General features: G+C 42.1%; 2 long non-coding RNA genes across 9 annotated transcripts in view; one reads left to right on the top strand and one right to left on the bottom strand.

Moving 5' to 3' along the window:
* LOC139362890 (uncharacterized) overlaps positions 1-19,100 on the top strand; it is a 63,811-nt gene that overhangs the window by 15,354 nt on the left and 29,357 nt on the right. For all 4 annotated transcript variants that reach the window (XR_011622441.1, XR_011622443.1, XR_011622444.1 and 1 more), the window contains 2 exons: positions 7,594-7,685; positions 17,424-17,525. This is a non-coding gene — a long non-coding RNA (uncharacterized lncRNA). The remainder of the gene's footprint in view (positions 1-7,593; positions 7,686-17,423; positions 17,526-19,100) is intronic.
* The window catches only part of LOC139362892 (uncharacterized), a 42,640-nt gene that overhangs the window by 14,114 nt on the left and 9,426 nt on the right, over positions 1-19,100 (bottom strand). For 3 of the 5 annotated variants that reach the window (XR_011622456.1, XR_011622457.1, XR_011622458.1), the window contains exons 5-10: positions 18,412-18,588; positions 16,252-16,310; positions 13,566-15,709; positions 12,213-12,271; positions 10,596-11,084; positions 3,489-3,553 (exon numbers count right to left, since the gene is read on the bottom strand). This is a non-coding gene — a long non-coding RNA (uncharacterized lncRNA). The remainder of the gene's footprint in view (positions 1-3,488; positions 3,554-10,595; positions 11,085-12,212; positions 12,272-13,565; positions 15,710-16,251; positions 16,311-18,411; positions 18,589-19,100) is intronic. The other 2 variants (XR_011622459.1, XR_011622460.1) reach the window with 2 other exon arrangements.

The following is a 19,100-nucleotide window of genomic DNA, read 5'->3' as shown; positions in this document are numbered from 1 at the left end:
TCAAACTTTTGCTCAATATTCACTTATGAGGCCAACCGTGACCACTCTACTCAACATTGCCATTTGTCCCCATTCCCATCATGCTCATTTCTTTCTTTCTTTTTGAAACAAGGTCTTGCTCTATTGCCCAGGCTGGAGTACAGTGGTGCAATCATAGCTCACAGCAACCTCAACCTCCCAGGCTTAAACAATCCTCCCGCCTCAGCCTCCCTAGGAATTGAGACTACAGCTGCATGCCACAATGTCTGGCTATTTTTTTTTTTTTTTTTTGAGACAGAGTCTCAGTCATCCAGGCTGAAGTGTAACAACGCGATCTCGGCTCGCTGCAAAGTCTGCCTTTCAGGTTCAAGTGATTCTCTGCCTCAGCTTCCCGAGTAGCTGGGATTACAGGCACCACACCTGGCTAATTTTTGTATTTTTAGTAGAGATGGGGTTTCACCATCTTGGCCAGACTGGTCTTGAACTTCTGACCTCATGATCCAACCCCCTCAGCCTCCTAAAAGTGCTGGGATCACAAATGTGAGCCACCGCGCTCAGCCTTTTTTAAAAAAAACTTTTTTAGACATGAGGTCTCATTATGTTGTCCAGGCTGGTCTTAAGCTCCTGGGCTCAAGCGATCCTCCTACTTCAGCCTCCCAAAGTGCTGGGATTACAGGCATGAGCAACTGTAACATAAAGCCCCAGCTTCATGTTCACTTTTTCTTGCTGCTACAACAAACTACCCTATATTTAGTGGCTTGAAACACCACAAATCTACCACCTTACAGTTCTGGGGTCCAGAAGCCCAACTAGGTCTATTAAGGCTAAAGTCAGGTGTCAGAAGGGCTGCATTCCTTCTGAAGGCTCTAGAGAGAATGTGCTCCCTTGCCTTTTCCAGCTTCTAGAAGCCACCCCCATTCCTTGACTCATCTTGAAGATGGCCCCTGACTCCATATTCAAGGCCAGAAGTGCAGCATCTTCAAATCTCCCTCTCTGACCTCTTCTTCCATCACCACATCTCCTTCTCTAATTCTGACTCTCCTACCTCCTCCTTTCTCTTATAAAGATCCTTGATTGGTGGGCATGGGGGCTCCCATCTGTAATCCCAACACTTTGGGAGGCCAAAGAGAAAGGAACACTTGAGGCCAAGAGTTCAAGACCAGCCTGGGGAACATAGGAAGACCCCACCTTTATAAAATTAAAATTAAAATCAGCTGGACATGGTGATGCACGCCTGTAGTTCCAGCTACTGGACAGGCTAAGGTGGAGGATCGCTTTAGCCTAGGAAGTCAAAGCTGCAGTGAGCTACGATCACATCACTGTACTCCAGCCTCAGTGGCAGAGCGAGACTCTGTCTCAAATATAAGAAAAGAAACATACATTTGGTCTCTGCCCCTGGTTCCTGGCATAGAACTTCTAAAGCTCTTATAAAGTCCTTAGTGACAGAGGTAATAGGAGCATTTTCTGTTTTAATATTCAGTCTTAGTCCCAGTTTCCTGACACAAGGGCCTCTGAGGTCTTTCAGATCTGCAGCATGGTAAGAATGCATGTGGGATGCTGTTGAGCTGACAGAGTGGCTGCAAGCTCCCAGACTGCTTCAGGAGGAGGGCTGGCTGCCAGAGGAACCAACCGCATTTTTTTTTTGAACGGAGTTTGGCTCTTGTAGTCCAGGCTGGAGTGCAATGGCACAATCTCAGCTCACTGCAACCTCCGCCTCCCAGATTCAAGCAATTTTCCTACCTCGGCCTCCTGAGTAGCTGGAATTATAGGGATGTGCCACAATGCCCAGCTAATTTTTGTATTTTTAGTAGAGATGGGTTTTCATCATGTTGGTCAGGCTGGTTTCAAAATCCTGACCTCAAGTGATCTGCACGCCTTGGCCTCCCAAAGTGCTAGGATTACAGCATGAGCCACTGCACCCAGTCCCAACCACATTTCTTGAGGCTTGGAACTTTCAGCCTCACCTGCCGAACTCCAGGAGGCAAAAGGGACTGGAGATTGACTTAGCTACCAATGGTCAATCAATCATGCCTCCATAAAAACCCAAACAACAGGGTTTGGAGAACTTCTGTGTCGCTGAACACAAGGAGGTGCTGGGAGGGTAGTGTGCTCAACAGAGGGCATGGAAGCTCTGTGCCTCTCCCCACTTACCTTGCCCTGTGCACCTCTTTCACTGGCTGTTCCTGAGATGGAGCCTTTACATTGAGCCAGTAACAGAAAATAAGCTGGCCAGATGAGGTGGCTCATGCCTGTAATCCTAGCACTTTGGGAGGCAGAGGTGGGGGGAAATCACTTGAGTCTAGGAATTTGAGACCAGCTTGGGCAACATAACAAGACCCCATCTATACAAAAAATAAAAGAAATTAGCCAGATGTGGTGGTGGGAACCCTGTAATTCCAGCTACTTGAGAGGCTGAGACAGGAGAATCACTTGAGCCCTGGAGGTTGAGGCTTCAATGAGCTATGATTGCACCACTGCACGCCAGCCTGGACAACAGAGCAAGGCCCTGTCTTTTTTTTAAAAAAAAAAAAAGAAAGAAAAGGAAAAACCTGTTTTTCTAAGTTCTGTGAGTTGTTCTAGCAAATAACTAAACTGAAGAAGAGAGTCATGGGAAACCCTGATTTCTAACTGGTTGGTTGAAATACAGGTGACAACCTAGGACTTGCAATTGGCATCTGAAGTAAGGGTGGTCTTGTGGGACTGAGCCCCTAACCTGTGAGGTCTGCACTAACCCCAGGTAGTGTTGGAATGGAATTGTGGAATACGCAGTTGGTATCCAGAGAGTTGGAGAACCGGTGTAGAAACTCCACACATACATTTGGTTAGAAGTGTTTGAGTAGAGAAAAACATGAGTTATTCTCTCACCTGTCTACCTGCTTAACTGCATAGGAGAGACAATGCATGGTGCTCATGAACAAGGCAAGCATTAAAGTCTGACCAGACCTAACATTTGACTCAGTCTTAATATCCATGTGAGCTTGGGCAAATCGCTCATTAACCCCAAGTCTTCATCATTTCATGCATAAAATGGGGATAACTGTGGCACCTACCTGTTTTTGTGAGAATTAATGAAATACTATGCTTGATGTTACTGTGATCATCACACTGTTTGACAAGGACAGTGATGCATGATAACACAAAAATTTAGAAACTGTAATGAGGTCTCGGGCAAAATTCCATACAAGCAAATTACTGTCTCTACAAAGCATTCCTGCCACACTTAATTCACCATTCCCTGAACAAAATGTGCCATCTTCATTGTCCAGGTCTGTACAGTGCTGGTTTCCCTGCCTGGGCTGCTCACTCCATCCCATCCCGGCCCATTCCTCATCCCTCCACGTCCCTCTTCCCTCCCCACTCTCATACAACTCTTCCTCATCTTTCAGGACCTGGCTTCAATGTCACCTTAACTGGAAGCTTCTCTCACCCTCCAGAAGAGCTTCCCATTGCACTTGATGCACGCACTATTATTTGATCATTTTTGAGTTATAGTCCAAGTCTTTTTGTACCTGAATAACATGTTGCCCAGTCAGTCTCTCTTCCTGGATTCAGAAGTCTTTCATGGTAGATCCAGCTGGAGTGACAAAAACACATTCTTTAAAAAAAAAAAAAAAAAGAAAAGAAAAGAAAAGAAAAAAGAGGGATGACACAGACATACATCAGTACTTAAAAGTTTTAAATGGTATGTGAAAAACAAACAAAATGCAAGGGCTTCCAGCAGAAACACAGGAGGGAAAGTGTTACTGGGAAATATAACAGAAGGTTACTTTTTATTTTATTTTTAGAAAAAGGGTCTTGCTCTATCGCCTAGGCTGGACTGCAGTGGTGCAATCACAGTTAACTGAAGCCTCAACCTCCAGGGCTCGAGCAATATTCCCATCTAATTTTTATTTTATTTAAGAAACAGTCTTGCTCTTACCAAAGCTAAAGTGCAGTGGTGTGATCATAGCTTACTGCAGCCTCAACATTCTAGGCTCAAGTGATCCTCCAGTCTTAGCCTCCCCAGTAGCTGGGACTATAGGTGTACAGTGCAATGTGTAGCTCAATATTTTTTTAATTTTTAGTAGAGACAAAGTGTCGCTATGGTGACCAGGCTGGTGGTGATCTCCCACACTCAGGCAGTTCTCCCACCTCAACCTTCCAAAGTGCTGGGATTACAGGTGTGACCTGCCTGTAACACCACAGAGGTGTGACCTCACACCTGGCTGAGGGGGTTAATTTTTAATTATATAAAGAACTCAAAGCAAATATTAGAAGGAGCCTAAATGCCTACAGCAGCTGATGAGTAAACTGTGATACATCTATATAACAAAATATTATGCAACCATGAAAAGGATTAAGATAGATCAATAGGTATTGGCACAAATGTCCACAACATATGAAAATGTGAAGTGATGTTCAATCACCATGTATGTGTCTTGAAGGATATGGCCCATTTTCTCAATAGCAATTATTTCCTGAGATAAGATTATGGGTCTAAAGACTGAAGGAAATTTTTCACTTATTTATTTAAAAGTATTTACTATTTTTATAATTTAATAAAAGATTAAACAGATCATTGCATTAGTAAAAGACAAATTAATTCCATAAATAAATGGAAAAGACATGGACAGCTCAGGCATGGTGGCTCACGCTTATAATACTAGTATTTTGGGAGGGGGTGGTGGGGGGATCGCTTGAGGCCAGGAGTCCCAGACCAGCCTAAGAAACAAAGCAAGACCTCGTCTCTACTAAAAATTAAAAAAAAACTGGCCAGGCATAGTGGCATGTGCCCATAAACCCAAGTACTGAGGTGGAAGGATCACCTGAGATCAGGAGGTCAAGACTGCAGTGAGTTGAGACTGTGCCACTACACTCAAGCCTGGGAGACAGAGCGAGACTTCATCTCAAAAAAAGAAAAAAAAAAAAAAAAAGGACAATAAAGAAATAAAGCTAAGAAGCTAACACAAGGAAAGATAAAACGTGTGACAAATAGGCCGGGTACGTGGCTCACGCCTGTAATCCAGCACTTTGGGAGGTCGAGGCGGGTAGATCACGAGGTCAGGAGTTTGCGACCAGCCTGATCAATACGGTGAAACCCCATCTCTACTAAAAATACAAAAATTAGCCAAGCATGGTGGTGTGTGCCTGTAATCTCAGCTACTCAGGAGGCTGAGGCAGAATTGCTTGAACCTGGGAGGCAGAGGTTGCAGTGAACCAAGATCATACCACTACACTAGAGCCTGGGTGACAGAGCGAGACTGTGTCTCAAAAAAAAAAAAAAAAAAAAAAAGGTGACAAAGTAATATGAAGTCTTTTATTTATCACACAGAAAGTAACTTGTTAAATTATAATACCTGTGCCAGTGAAAGTGCAGTGAAATGGCCATTTTCTTGTACTATCAGTGGTGTTTAAATTGTATATAAACCTTCCAGGATAAAGCTTGGACATTTTTTTAAAATAATACAGACAGTTACTCATTATACTGCCTCCTCCAACTCCTGGCCTCAAGCAATCCTCCCACCTCAGCCTCCCAAAGTGCTGGAATTATAGGCTGACAGCCACCATGCCTGAAAGCTTGGCAATTTACATCAAGGGTAATAAGAATGCTCATACCCTGTCACTCACAGTAATCTCACTTCCGGAAATATCACCTTTGGATATAATTCAACCTAAACGAAAGGTGATATGCACAAACACAGTGAAAATCTGGGAGTAATTTTTTCCTCATTTTTAAAAAAATATGGAATGCTTCACAAATTTGCATGTCATTCTTTCACAGAGGCCTATTGTTCCAACTTAAGTACATGTGCCACTGAAGCAAGCATGAGTAATTTAAGATAGAGTGGTTAAGTGAAATAAGGAAGAGATATGGGGAATTTAAAAAATCTGTGGTACTTATAGGCACCTAGTAACAGCTCAGCAAATTATTATTTTTATGGTAATTTCACTCAATTAAAAATTGTCATTAAAAATTACCATTGTCATGGAACATAATGTATCCTACACTATAATTGTAAAAACAGATACAATTTGTCCCTTGGATATGGGGGGATTAGTTCCAGCTACCCCATTTCTGTGTATACCAAAATCCATGCCTACTCAAGTTTTGAAGTCAGTCCTGTGGAATCCAAATATTTAAAAAATGGGAAAATTAGTGAGGTGTGGTGACAAGCACCTGTAGTCCCAGCTACCTGTGAGGTTGAGGCAGGAGGACTGCTTGAACCCAGGAGGTTGAGGCTGCAGTGAGCCATAATTGCACTACTGCAGTTGCATGCTCCTGAATGACTCCTCTACATATTACTCTGGGTGACTTGAAGTGAATTTGATACAAGTACTAGAGCGAGCGCAAAGCAGAGCTACATCTAGGATTAATGTGCTTGGGCCCAGCTCCTCACTACTCACCTATGAGTACAGTTCCAGAACCTAAGTAGAGGGTGAGGGAACAAGGCTCCTGGCTTTTTTCCCTAATGCCTGCCATCTCTTTCAGATTTCTTATTTCTTTGCAAAGAAACTAAACAGGCACGACTAAAAAAACTAAACGATTAAACCCTACACAGAGAATCTCCAAAAATTCACAAAATATCATTCAAGACTGTTAGAAATACAGCCTTGAGGATAACTTGATGTACCAGTGATCTACAATATTTGGGATCATTCCAAATTCCCGTCAAGGATCTGCCTATATCAACACAGGGACAAAGGACCAACCATTCAAATAGGCCCTGCTGCCAAAATGCCATCTCTTCATATTGTTCCATTTAACAAAACTGCAGCCTGTCATCTATCCTTAAGTCCCTTGGCCAATGGTACAGAGCCAGAGTATGCTACTCCCTAGCAGGAAATCAACAGGATGACCTACTAAACACCATTTAGAAGATGCTAAGGCCCATGAATTGCAACAGGAAAGAAAAGACAGATAATTAGTCAGACAGCTACATGCTGGGCCAAAAATGCACTACAACCCCCACCCAATTCTGCCTAATCCTAGCTGGACTGACACCAACCTGATGAGACAGGCCTGTAAGATCTCAAACTAAAAGAGAAACTCCTGAACTGGGTTCTTGAGAACCCAGGAAGCAGCAGTAAACCATTAAAGAACAATTAAGGTCTGGAGGTGAGGGGGGAGTTTCAGATAAATGAAATGCTGGTAGAACACAGGGCCCAAAGGAGCAAAAGTTAACCTAAGCCCGGGTAGAACCTTGTTTACTAGAGTACTAGGCACGGGGTGTGGCAACTATTCTAACCAAAGAGGCTCCACTGGGGTTGGGTTAGCAATCCAAGGTATGGCATGCATAGGGCTGGTGGAATTCAGGGGGACTGAAACAAAAGCTTCAGAACCAGAAAGACTATATCTGGGGACAGAGCACAAAACTCTCAAGAGATGAGAGAGTTTTGTAAGAGTGAGGCAGAACTATATAGCAGTTTCAGGAGATCTGCTGGTGCCCAGCAAGAGCTCCAAATGGGTTATATGCAGGGACGCAGGCTGTAGTCTCAGAAGAGGAGGTTCAGAAAAGTCATTCAGTCCAAGACCCCAAACGGTGTTCTCTAATAACAGGAATTAAGGCCCCCTAGAGAAATGGCTGACTCCATGTATGGTACAGTATATTGATCCTGGAACATCTTTTTTGCCAGAAAGCAAGGAAGTCATCAAAGTCCAACAGCATCACATCAAAAAGACAGGAGAGTCAACTTGAAGAGATAATTATTAACCTCGATGAGACAATGTAAGCATCCAAAACAATAAAGACAGCAATGGCCTGAAATACATCAAAAGCAAACAATAATCTATGAGTTCATGATGATATTCAGAAAAAAAAGCTATTGGTCACTAAAGGGAAGGTTACTAGGTCACTAACTTACTACTCTGAAAAGTGACTTAAAATGAGAGGTATTGTGGAGCTATTTATTCAGTTTTTCCCTTACAAATATAAATTTTTAGGGAGATTAAAGTAGATGAAACAAATCTGGAAAAATGGAGGTAAATGCTTAATCGGAGGGTTGGGTACGTGGAGGTTCATCCTATTTCTTTTGTGTATGTTTGAACCCCCTACAAAAAAAGCACAAGACAGAATGTGAGCCAAGCAGCTTAGGGTTTAGGCAAGGCTTCTGCCTACAAGAGACACTAGGATATGAGGGGTAGTTTTAGCCCTGATGGGCTGAGCTAACTGGAGGTATATAGGGAGGTGCTAAATTGCAGAGGTATCATGTTGCCCAGCACTTGATCGAATCCTAGATGCTAGGACTGCTTGGTAGCATGCTTCCTAGGTGGTGGATCTGAGGCTACCTACAGAACTTCCTTTGTAGTCATAATTGGCTCAGAAACTACAAAAGGGCTTGCTCTTGAAAATGGAGTTGGTCTTTGTCCATTTCATGCTGCTATAAAAGAATGCCACAGACTGCATAATTTACGAGAAGGAAAAAAGGAAGGAAGGAAGGGAGGAAGGGAGGGAAGGGAAGGGAAGGGAAGGGAAGGGAAGGGAAGGAAGGGAGGGAAGGAGGGAAAAAGGGAAGGCGGGAAGGAGGAAGGGGAGGAAGGGAAGGAAGGGAAGGAAGGGAAGGGAAGGAAGAGAAGGAAGGGAAAGAGGGAAAGAGGGAAGGAGGAAGGGAAGGAAGGTGGGAGGCGGAGAGAGAGGAAGGGAGGGGAAGGGAAGAGAACAGAAAAACAGGGAAGGGAAGGGAAGGGAAGCGAAGGGAACGGAAAGGAATGGAATGGAACAGAACCAAATGGAACAGAAAGGAAAGGAAAGGAAAAGGTGAAAGGAAGAAACTATTTCTTGTAGTTCTGGATGCTATGAAATCCAAGGTTGAGGGGCCTGCATCTAGTAGGGATCTTCTTGCTGCATCATCCCACGACAGAAGGCAGAAGGACAAGAGAGTGCAAGACAGCAAGAGGGCAAAAGGGGCTGAACTCTCTTTTATAATAAGACCACTCTGTGATTACTTATCTATTACCATAATAACAACATTAACTCATTCATGAAGGCTCTCTTATTAGGCCCCACATCCCAGCTGTTGCATTGAGGATTGAGTTTCCAGCACATAAACTTTGGGGGACACACTTAAACCACAGCAGAGGACTTATGTAATTTCAACCACGAGGAGCTGGGAAAATCAAAGGCATGAGAAAGACAGCAAAGGCTAGGAGAGAAATACGCACAAGTTAAGGAAAAAAGTCACAGTGAATCCTGTAGTGCAGGCTACTTTATCAAAAGCACCTAAAAAAGATCTCATTAACTGCCCCAACTCACCTCCACCCACATCTAAAGGGCCACACACAGCACCACCAAAGGCAGCACAATGAGAACAGCATTCTCCTCAACAGACGAGCTGTGAGTATCCATACACCTGACTCAACAGCTCCAGAACAGCCCTAAAACAGCTCCTCCCCAACCACCACTCAAGTCACCAGCTGGGAAACTATCCAGAAAACCCAAATCCTGACACACCACTACCAAACAACTTAAACAGCAAAGAACAACCCATTTAAACAGCAATGCCAGTTGCTGGGAAAAAAAAGGAACAATGAGTAGAGGAAAAGCAGACCTCTTGGGGTCCACCAAGACCCAGTCTCTCAGCTTCAGCACTTTCAAATGCAGAATCCTCTGGGGCCTGTGGAGCTCCACGAGGCATGTTGTCCTCAAAGATAAATAAGCAGGCATGCCGGCTAGAAAATTGCTAAGGGTATTATTCTTCAAAGAATCTTTTTAGGGTCAAAGAGGAATGTGTCTTACAGGCTATGTGTATTCCCCACAGATTCTGAGGATGATGTCAGTATCCCTTTCCAGATGTGTTAAACAATTTGCGGTCACTTGTATTCCTGCCACTGAGTACCAGTGCTTTGCTAATTTGAACTGATTCCAGCTCACACTGACCCCGGCTCCCTGGATCTGGTTGCCATTAGCCAAGACTGTCATCCATACTGTACCCTTTCAAAGAGTCCTAAAAACAGCTCTTCGCCTACTCTTCCAAGACAAGTAAAAATGTCTGCCAAAGAAATGGGGAAAAAAGATTGAGAGAGAGAAAACAATTAACATACTAACAAGAGAGCAAAAAGCGAAGGGGGAGGAGAAACTAGGAAAATCATACATGGGCTCACACCTATTTCCAAAGCTGGGCTAATATTCTTTTGCTTGTGTCTGAATAAGTCACCAATTTTAAACTGCTAATGAAAAAAAAAAGAAAAAGAGAATGAAAGAAGCAGGCACAGGCCGGGCACGGTGCTAGGATTAAAGTGCCGTAATCCTAGCACTTTGGGAGGATGAGGCGGGTGGATCACCCAAGGTCAGGAGTTCGAGACCAGCCTGGTCAACCTGGTGAAACACCAGCTCTACTAAAAATACAAAAACTTAGCTGGGCATGGTGGCGCATGCCTGTAAACCCAGCTACTCAGGAGGCCGGGCAGGAGAACAGCTTGAACCCAGAAGGCAGAGAATGTGATGACCTGAGATCATACCATTGCCCTCAAGCCAGGGTAATGAGAGCAAAACTCGGTCTCAAAAGAAAAAAAAAAGCCATAAAATAACTCAGATTTCATTAAATACAACCCTAGTGGTGAATGACTACTGGTCAACAATAAAAAAGATGGATTACTCAGAACAGAGATTAAGAGTCCAGTAAGAATCCAGGAATCTTACCCTTAAATAATGAAAGAAATCCTTTCCTTGGAAAGTAATATCCTCTCAGGCCAGGAACTCCACTAGTAGACAGCCTTCTTAAAAAAAAAATTTCTGGCCGGGCATGGGTTCACGCCTCTAATCCCAGCACTTTGGGAGGCTGAGGCAGGAAGATTACCTGAGGTCAGGAGTTCGAGACAGGCCTGGCCAACATGGCGAAACCCCATCTCCACTAAAAATACAAAAATTAGCCTGGCATGGTGCTGGGCACCTGTAATCCCAGCAACTCGGGAGGCTAAGGCAGAAGAATCACTTGAACCCAGGAGGCAGAGGTTACAGTGAGCCAAGGTCGCGTCATTGCACTCCAGCCTGGGCGACAAGAGTGAAAACTCTGTCTCAAAAAAAAAAAAAAAATTCCTTTGGGAAGAACTTCTACATAAAAATCTTCAACATGAGACTGGAAAAAACAGTATGGGATCATCCCCGGACCGTTGGCTTTTACAGTTGGAGCTGTAAGAACAAAAAGAAAAAAGGATGTCATTTAAACACAATATGTAGAAAAGAATAATTATTAAATCTGTATTGGTCTTTAACTTTTATACTTTGATCTTTAATTATGTTATTGTAATTGAGTCCAAAGAAAAATAGTATGAGTAAAATAAAAAGAACACCATAAATGCTAATATTCTGTTTATCAAAGTCTGCAGTGAAATATCCCATTAAATCCAAGTGCAGTGACTCACACCCATAATCCCAGAACTTTGGGAGGCTGAGACGGGTGAATCTCCTGAGGTAAGGAGTTCGAGGCCAGCCTGGTCAACATGGTGAAACCCCAACGCTACTACAAATACAAAAATTAGGCAGGCGTGGTGGCAGGGGCCTGTAATCCCAGCTACTCAGGAGACTAAGGCAGGGAGAATTGCCTGGACTCAGGAGGTGAGCTTGCCATGAGCTGAGATCACACCACTGCACTCTAGCATGGGCGACAGAACAAAACTCCATCTTAAAAAAAAAAAAACCACACACACACACACACACACACAAAACAGCTAGCACATGACATTTGCTATGGGGAGACTAGGGATATGATCTTGCTGCAATCCTTCCATTTTAATAATTGCAAACAGTGTGATTCCATTCTGTTTTGTCCCCACTCCACTCCAGAGCCAAAACAAGAAAATCAATTATATTTCTATTTCTTTAAAAACATATCTAACTAAATCATCTAATTAAAAGATAATATGCACGGCTCCATACTAGTAATAAAAACTTCTTATGTCCTGAGTATCATGGACATTTGATGAATGCTTGTTCAGTTGACTGGTGTAGACTTCAATAATAACCTGTTCGATGCATTACGCCACATTAATCTTGCATCTCAAAAGTAGGACAAATATTGTTTTTTCAGTTTTGTCTACCCAAAATGTAGTATTTACACGTATTTAAAAATGGGTTAATAAAAAGAAAATGAGTTTGTTCTAGAGAGTATGAGAATTTTGAAAACATGAATTCTCCTGTCCTGGCACATAATTAATACTTAGAGGCATATTATTTCATGTGAAAGCTACCATTAAAAGAAATTAATGTTAAACGTTACTTCACATAATCTTCTAACCTGACTAAAGACTGAAGACCTACCTCACAAAGCTGATTTATCAAGTTGTAAATCTTCACCTGTTGAATTCATAAGTTCATCTCTGAAAGATAAGAATAATTCACTAGGCAATATTCAGCAAAGTAATATCCACTAGTACATATTTAACATTTCATCACCAAGGGTGGGTGTGAAAAGAAAAGACAGACTGGGCACAGTGGCTCACACCTGTAATCCCAGCACTTTGGGAGGCCGAGGTAGGCAGATCTTGAGGTCAGGAGTTCGAGACCAGCCTGACCAACATGGTCAAACCCCGTCTCTACTAAAAATACAAAAATTTGCCAAGTGTGGTGGCAGATGCCTGTAATCCTAGATACTCAGGAGGCTGAGGCAGGAGAATTGCCTGAACCCAGGAGGCAGAGATTGCAGGGAGCCAACATCATGCCACTGAACTCTAAGCCTAAGTGAAAGATCAAGTCTCCATCTCAGGAGGGAAAAAAATAATTAATTAATTAATTAAGAAAAGAAAAGACAATCGGGATGCTTGAGCACAACTAAATCTTCTTTTGAGGTTTCTATACAGTAACCAAACAAAATAATAATTGCAAATGGTCTCATCAGGTACTTCGTGGAGGATGTGTCCTCACAAGTAAACTGGTAACTTTGCAACCCACAGGTCTTTGAAACATATTACAATAATCTTAAATGGGATCCTTTAATATCACATTGCATTCAAGACTATCTTTCTCTACACATCTATAAAAATCATTTATTCCCACATAGGCTTTAAAATCTCAGGCTTAAAAACAAGACATGGATACTATTTTCTTTAGCAAAAGTAGCAGAAAACTGTGAAAGAAAATGTCAATTGCGTGCCAGTCAGGTGAGGGCAGTCTTCACATTTTAAAAGCTAACACCGGCATGACTTACTCAATGTTGGACCCAGATAAATTAAAAAGTAGAAGATAAAAATACCTAAAATAGGCCAGGTGCAGTGGCTCAAGCCTGTAATCCCAGCACTTTGGGAGGCTGAGATCACCCGAGGTCGGGAGTTCAAGACCAGTCTGACAAACATAGACAAACCCCAACTCTACTAAAAATACAAAATTAGACAGGCATAGTGGCACATGCCTGTAATCCCAGCTCCTCGGGAGGCTGAGGCAGGAGAATCGCTTGAACCCAGGAGGCAGACATTGCATGGAATCGAGATCGCACCACTGCATTCCAGCCTGGGCAAGGACAGCAAAACTCCATCTCAAAAAAAAACAAAAAAAAACCATAAAATAACTCAGACTTAATTAAATATAACCCTGGTGGTGAATAAATATTTGTCAACAATAAAAAAGTTTATTACTCAGAACAGAGAGGAGAGTCCAATAAGAATCCAAGAGTCTTACCTTTTAATAAAAAAATGAATCCATTCCTTTGACAGCAATATCCTCTCCAGGCCAGGAATTCCATTAGTAGACAGTCTTCTTAAAAAAAATTTCTGGCAGGGCATGGTGGTTCACATCTGTAATCCCAGCACTTTGGGAGGCTGACGCAGGAGGATCATCTGAGGTCAGGAGTTCAAGACCAGCCTGGCCAAGATGCTGAAACCCCGCCTCTACTAAAATTACAAAAATCAGGCTGGCATGATGGTGGGCGCCTGTAATCCCACCTACTCGGGAGGCTGAGGTAGGAGAATCACACGAACCAAAGAGGCAGAGGTTGCAGTGAGCCAAGATCACACCATTGAACTCCAGCCTGAGCAAGAAGAATGAAAACCCCATCCCCCACCACACAAAAAGAGTTCCTTTGGAACGGCCTTCTACATAAAGATCTTCAACATGACACTGGAAAAAAGGGTATGGGATCATCACTGGACCTTTGCTTTTACAGCTTGAGTTATAACGACAAAAAGAAAAAGGGATATCATTTAAACACAATATGTAGAATAGAATAACTATTAAATTTGTATTGGTCTTTAACTTTTATACTTTTATCTTTACTTCTGTTAATATAATTGAATCTAAAGAAAAATAGCAATAAAATAAAAATATTATTGTTCAAAACATTGAACAATACTCTGTTCAATGCATTACGCCACATAAATCTTGCATCTCAAAAGTAGGACACATACTGTTCTTCTAGTTCTGTCTACCCGTAAATGCAATATTTACATGTATTCGTAATGGGTTAATAAAAAGAAAATGAGTTCATTGTTCTAGAGAGTATGATAACTTTGACAACATGAATTCTCTTGTCCTGGCACATAATTAATGCTTAGAGGCATATTATTTCATGTGGAGGGTACCATTAAAAGAATTCAATGTTAAACCTTAAATAATGACTGAAATAAAAACAACAGCAAAAATGCTAATATTCTGTTTATCAAAGTCTGTAGTGAAATATCCCATTAAAGCCGGTTGTAGTGACTCACACCCGTAATCCCAGCAGTTTGAGAGGCCAAGGTGGGTGAATCACCTGAGATCAGGAGTTCGAGACCAGCCTGGCCAACAGTGAAAACCCATCTCTAGTAAAAATACAAAAAGTAGCCAGACATTGGGGAGGGCGCCTGTAATCCCAGCTACTCAGGAGGCTGAAGAAGGAGAATCGCTTGAGGCGGAGGCTGCAGTGAGCCAAGATCACGGAATTGCACGCCAGCCCAGGCAACAAGAGCTAAACTCTATCTCAAAACAAAACAAAACAGACAAACAAAAAACAGTAAGAGAAAACTGGAGCTAAGTCCTACTCATTGTATTTACTTTCCTAAAATAAAACAACATTATTTAAAAAATTATGGCCAAGCCCAGTGGCTCATGCCTATAATCCCAGCGCTTTGTGAGGCCAATGTGAATAAATCACATGAGGTCAGGAGTTCAAGACCAGCCTGGTCAACACGGTGAAACCTCAACTCTACTACAATTACAAAACTTAGGAAGGCATGTGGCAGGTGCCTGTAATCCCAGCTACTTGGGAGGCTGAGGCAGGTAGAATTGCTTAAACCCAGAAGGTAGAACTTGCCATGAGCTGAGATCACACTACTGCACTGCAAGGGCAACAAAACAAAACTCCATCTAAAAAAAAAAAAAAAAAAAAAAGAACTGCTAGCAGGTGCAATTATTCACAATATGTAGAAATTATTCTTTTCTACATACTGTGTTTAAATGATATCCATTTTTCTAATTGTTCTTATAGCTCAACCTGTAAAAGCCAAAGGTCCAGGGAGATGGGATATGATCTCACTGGTTAGCCTTCCATTTTAGTAAATCTAAACAGTGTCATTCCATTCTGTTTTGTCCCCACTCCAGAGCCAAAACAAGAAAATCAATTATACTTCTATTTCTTTAAAAACATATCAACTAAATCTAATTAAAAGATAATATGCATGGCTCCACACCCTAAAAGAAAACCTTCTGTCCTACGTATCATGGACATTTGACGAATGCTTGTTCAGTTGACCGGTGTAGACTTCAATAATAATCTGTTCAATGCATTACGCCAGATAAATCTTGCATCTCAAAAGTAGGACAAATACTGTTCTTCCAGTTCTGTCTACCTGTAAATGCAATATTTACATGTATTTGTAATGGGTTAACAAAAAGAAAATGAGTTCACTGTTCTAGAGAGTATGAGAATTTTGACAACACGAATTCTCTTGTCCTGGCACATAATTAATACTCAGAGGCATATTATTTCATGTGGAGGGTACCATTAAAAGAATTCAATGTTAAACCTTATATAATTATTTCACATAATCTTCTAATCTGACTTAAGATTGAAGACCTGGCCGGGCGCGGTGGCTCAAGCCTGTAATCCTAGCACTTTGGGAGGCCGAGACGGGCGGATCATGAGGTCAGGAGATCAAGACCATCCTGGCTAACACGGTGAAACCCCGTCTCTACTAAAAATACAAAAAATTAGCCGGGCGAGGTGGCGGGCGCCTGTAGTCCCAGCTACACGGGAGGCTGAGGCAGGAGAATGGCGTAAACCCGGGAGGCGGAGCTTGTAGTGAGCTGAGATCCGGCCACTGCACTCCAGCGCGGGCGACAGAGCGAGACTCCGTCTCAAAAAAAAAAAAAAAAAAGATTGAAGACCTACCTCCTGAAGCTGTTTAATCAAGTTGTAAATCTTCACCTGTTGAATTCATAAGTTCATTTCTGAAAGGTAAGAATACTTAATATTCACTAGGCAACATTAAGCAAAATAATATCCACTAGTACTTATTTAACATTTCATCACCAAGGGTGGTTTTGATAAGAAAAGACAGGCTGGACACGCCGGCTGATGCCTTTAATCCCAGCACTTTGGAAGGCTGAGGCAGGCAGATCACGAGGTCAGGAGTTCGAGGCCAGCCTGGCCAACATGGTGAAATCCTGTCTCTACTAAAAATACAAACATTAACCACGCATGGTGGCAGGCACCTGTAAGCCCAGCTACTCAGGAGGCTGAGACAGGAGAATTGCCTGAACCCAGGAGGCAGATGTTGCGAAACAACAATCACACCACAGCATTCCAGCCTGGGTGAAACAGCAAGATTCTGTCTCAATCAATCAATCAATAAAAATGTAAGGAAGAAGCATTTACTGTGCATGTATATGCCTGGTATTATATGAAGCACTTTAGTGTCTTATCAAATCTTCAGGATAGATCTTCAGTTCTCATGACCACAAAAGAGGACACTAAAGCTCAGACAGGAGAAGAGACGTGGCCAGCCTGTGCCCCCAGAGCCTACAGTCTTACCACCAGGTGAGACCGTTACACTGCTTCCAGGTATCACATGTTGTGAGATTTTTACTTTAAAATGAACCAAAAAAAACCAAAGGCAAAAAAGGCATAAGCTATTAAAAAGTGGGAGAAACACTAAGAGAACCTTAAGCACATAACTAAAAATATTATGGAAATGTTACTGAATTCACTAGCAAATTTAATTCTAGATTTTCATTGAGGAGTAGGTTATATTATTCATGATGAAGAAAAAAATGTTCACTTTAAGTATATTAACATAAATACCATCAATATGATTTATCATGTTTAAACGTTCACTTAAAGCAATTCAGTTAAAATTCTGCATCTCATACAATTTTATAGTTTGCTAGTAGATTACAAGTAGTCATCCAAATAAAAACAGTAAAACACATGATGTTTTCCACTGGTTATTGCTCTTTTTAGGTAAGCACTTTGGTTATTGCTCTTTTTAGGTAAGCACTTGATATATACCAACAGACAGAGGATAATAACAAATTGCTAATTTCTTTCATCATTATACAAAGGTGGCTTCAGGATAGAATAGTATAAGTGCAATGACGAATTTGAAATCTAATGTCAACTCAGTGATGCAGCAAGATAAAGGTAGAGACAATAGAGGCACCTTGGTGAGTACTGAATTTTTATTTATTTATTTATTTATTTGGAGATGGAGTTTTGCTCCTTTAGCCCAAGCTAGAGTGCAATGATGCAATCTCAGCTCACCACAACCTCTGCCTCACAGGTTAAAGCGATCCTCCTGCCTCAGCCTCCCGAGTAGCTGGGATTACAGACATGTGCCACCACGCCCATATAATTTTGTATTTTTAGTAGAGATGGGGTTTCTCCATGTTGGTCAGGCTGGTCTTGAACTCCCGATCTCAAGTATCTGCCTGTCTCGACCTCCCAAAATGCTGGGATTACAGGTGTGAGCCACCACACCTGGATGAATACCAAATTTAATGAAGCAGACTAAGAGAAACAATTCATTTTAAAAAATAACATTTTGCCACGCACGGTGGCTCACACCTGTAATCCCAGCACTTTGGGAGGCTGAGGCAGGTGGATCAGGAGGTCAGGAGTTCAAGACCAGCCTGGCCAAGATCATGATACCATCTCTATTAAAAATACAAAAATCAGCCAGGCGTGGTGGCTGGCGCCTGTAATCCCAGCTGCTCAGGAGGCTGAGGCAGAGAACTGCTTGAACCCGGGAGGCAGAGGTTGCAGTGAGCAGAGATCACACCACTGCACTCCAGCCTGGGTGACAGAGTGAGGCTCTGTCTCAAAAAATAATAATAATAATAATAATTCAATGAAATCCCTAAGATGAAAGGCTTTGCAATAAATATGTAAATAAATTCCCAATCTCCATGCTGAAAGTTTAAAAGAAATGCTAATAATTAAAGAAACACAACTTTTCCTTAGCTTTGCAGCAATTTAGAAACAGAATGTTTCCAATATTTAGACACTGCAAAGCACCTGACAAGGAGAAACGTGTAAGGAGGCATGACTCACCAGCAGCCCTGGGCCTGTCCACGGTACCCCCATGATGAAGAGTAACTCCACTGTGTAAATGCTCATGAACACAGGATTACAGGAATTTTCCAGTTTAGACATACCATATTTTCTTTCAGACAATTCTTCAACTTGCTTATGTAGATCAGCAATATGATTATTCCATTTCTCTGAAAACTGAGCAAAAGCTGATTCTCAATAATATGTCCCTATGTCAGAGCAGCACTAACATGTAAGAACTTATTTCATATATTTTACATTCTAACAGTCCACATCATTTTACTGCTTTCAAAAAATTTTTTCCCTTTTTTGGTGGTTCTTAGAATTGGTTTAATGAGAGACTATTAGAGAAGTTGAAAAGCAGGAGGGCAGAAAAGTTCAATCAAATTAAACACGCTAACAGGGAGGCCACAAAGAGGAGTTCTCCAGGGCTCTTTTAGCAAACTTCCTAAAACATGTCTCAACTGTGTGGAAATAAGTCTTTACAGCAGCCGGGTGTGGTGGTGCAGGCCTGTAATCCTAGCACTTCGGCAGCAGAGGCAGGCAGATGGCTTTGAGCTCAGGGTAACATAGCCAAAACCCCCCTCCCTACCCCCACCCATCTCTACCAAAAATACAAAACAGCCAGGCATGGTGGTGGGCGCCTATAGTCCCATCTACTCAGGAGGCTGAGGCAGGAGAATCACTTG

This window comes from Macaca nemestrina, chromosome 4 (assembly GCF_043159975.1).
Source record: "Macaca nemestrina isolate mMacNem1 chromosome 4, mMacNem.hap1, whole genome shotgun sequence".
In the NCBI taxonomy this organism is placed as follows: Eukaryota; Metazoa; Chordata; class Mammalia; order Primates; family Cercopithecidae; genus Macaca; species Macaca nemestrina.
The sequence above is the reverse complement of the archived record's forward strand: the minus strand, read 5'-3'. Positions and strand labels throughout refer to the sequence as shown.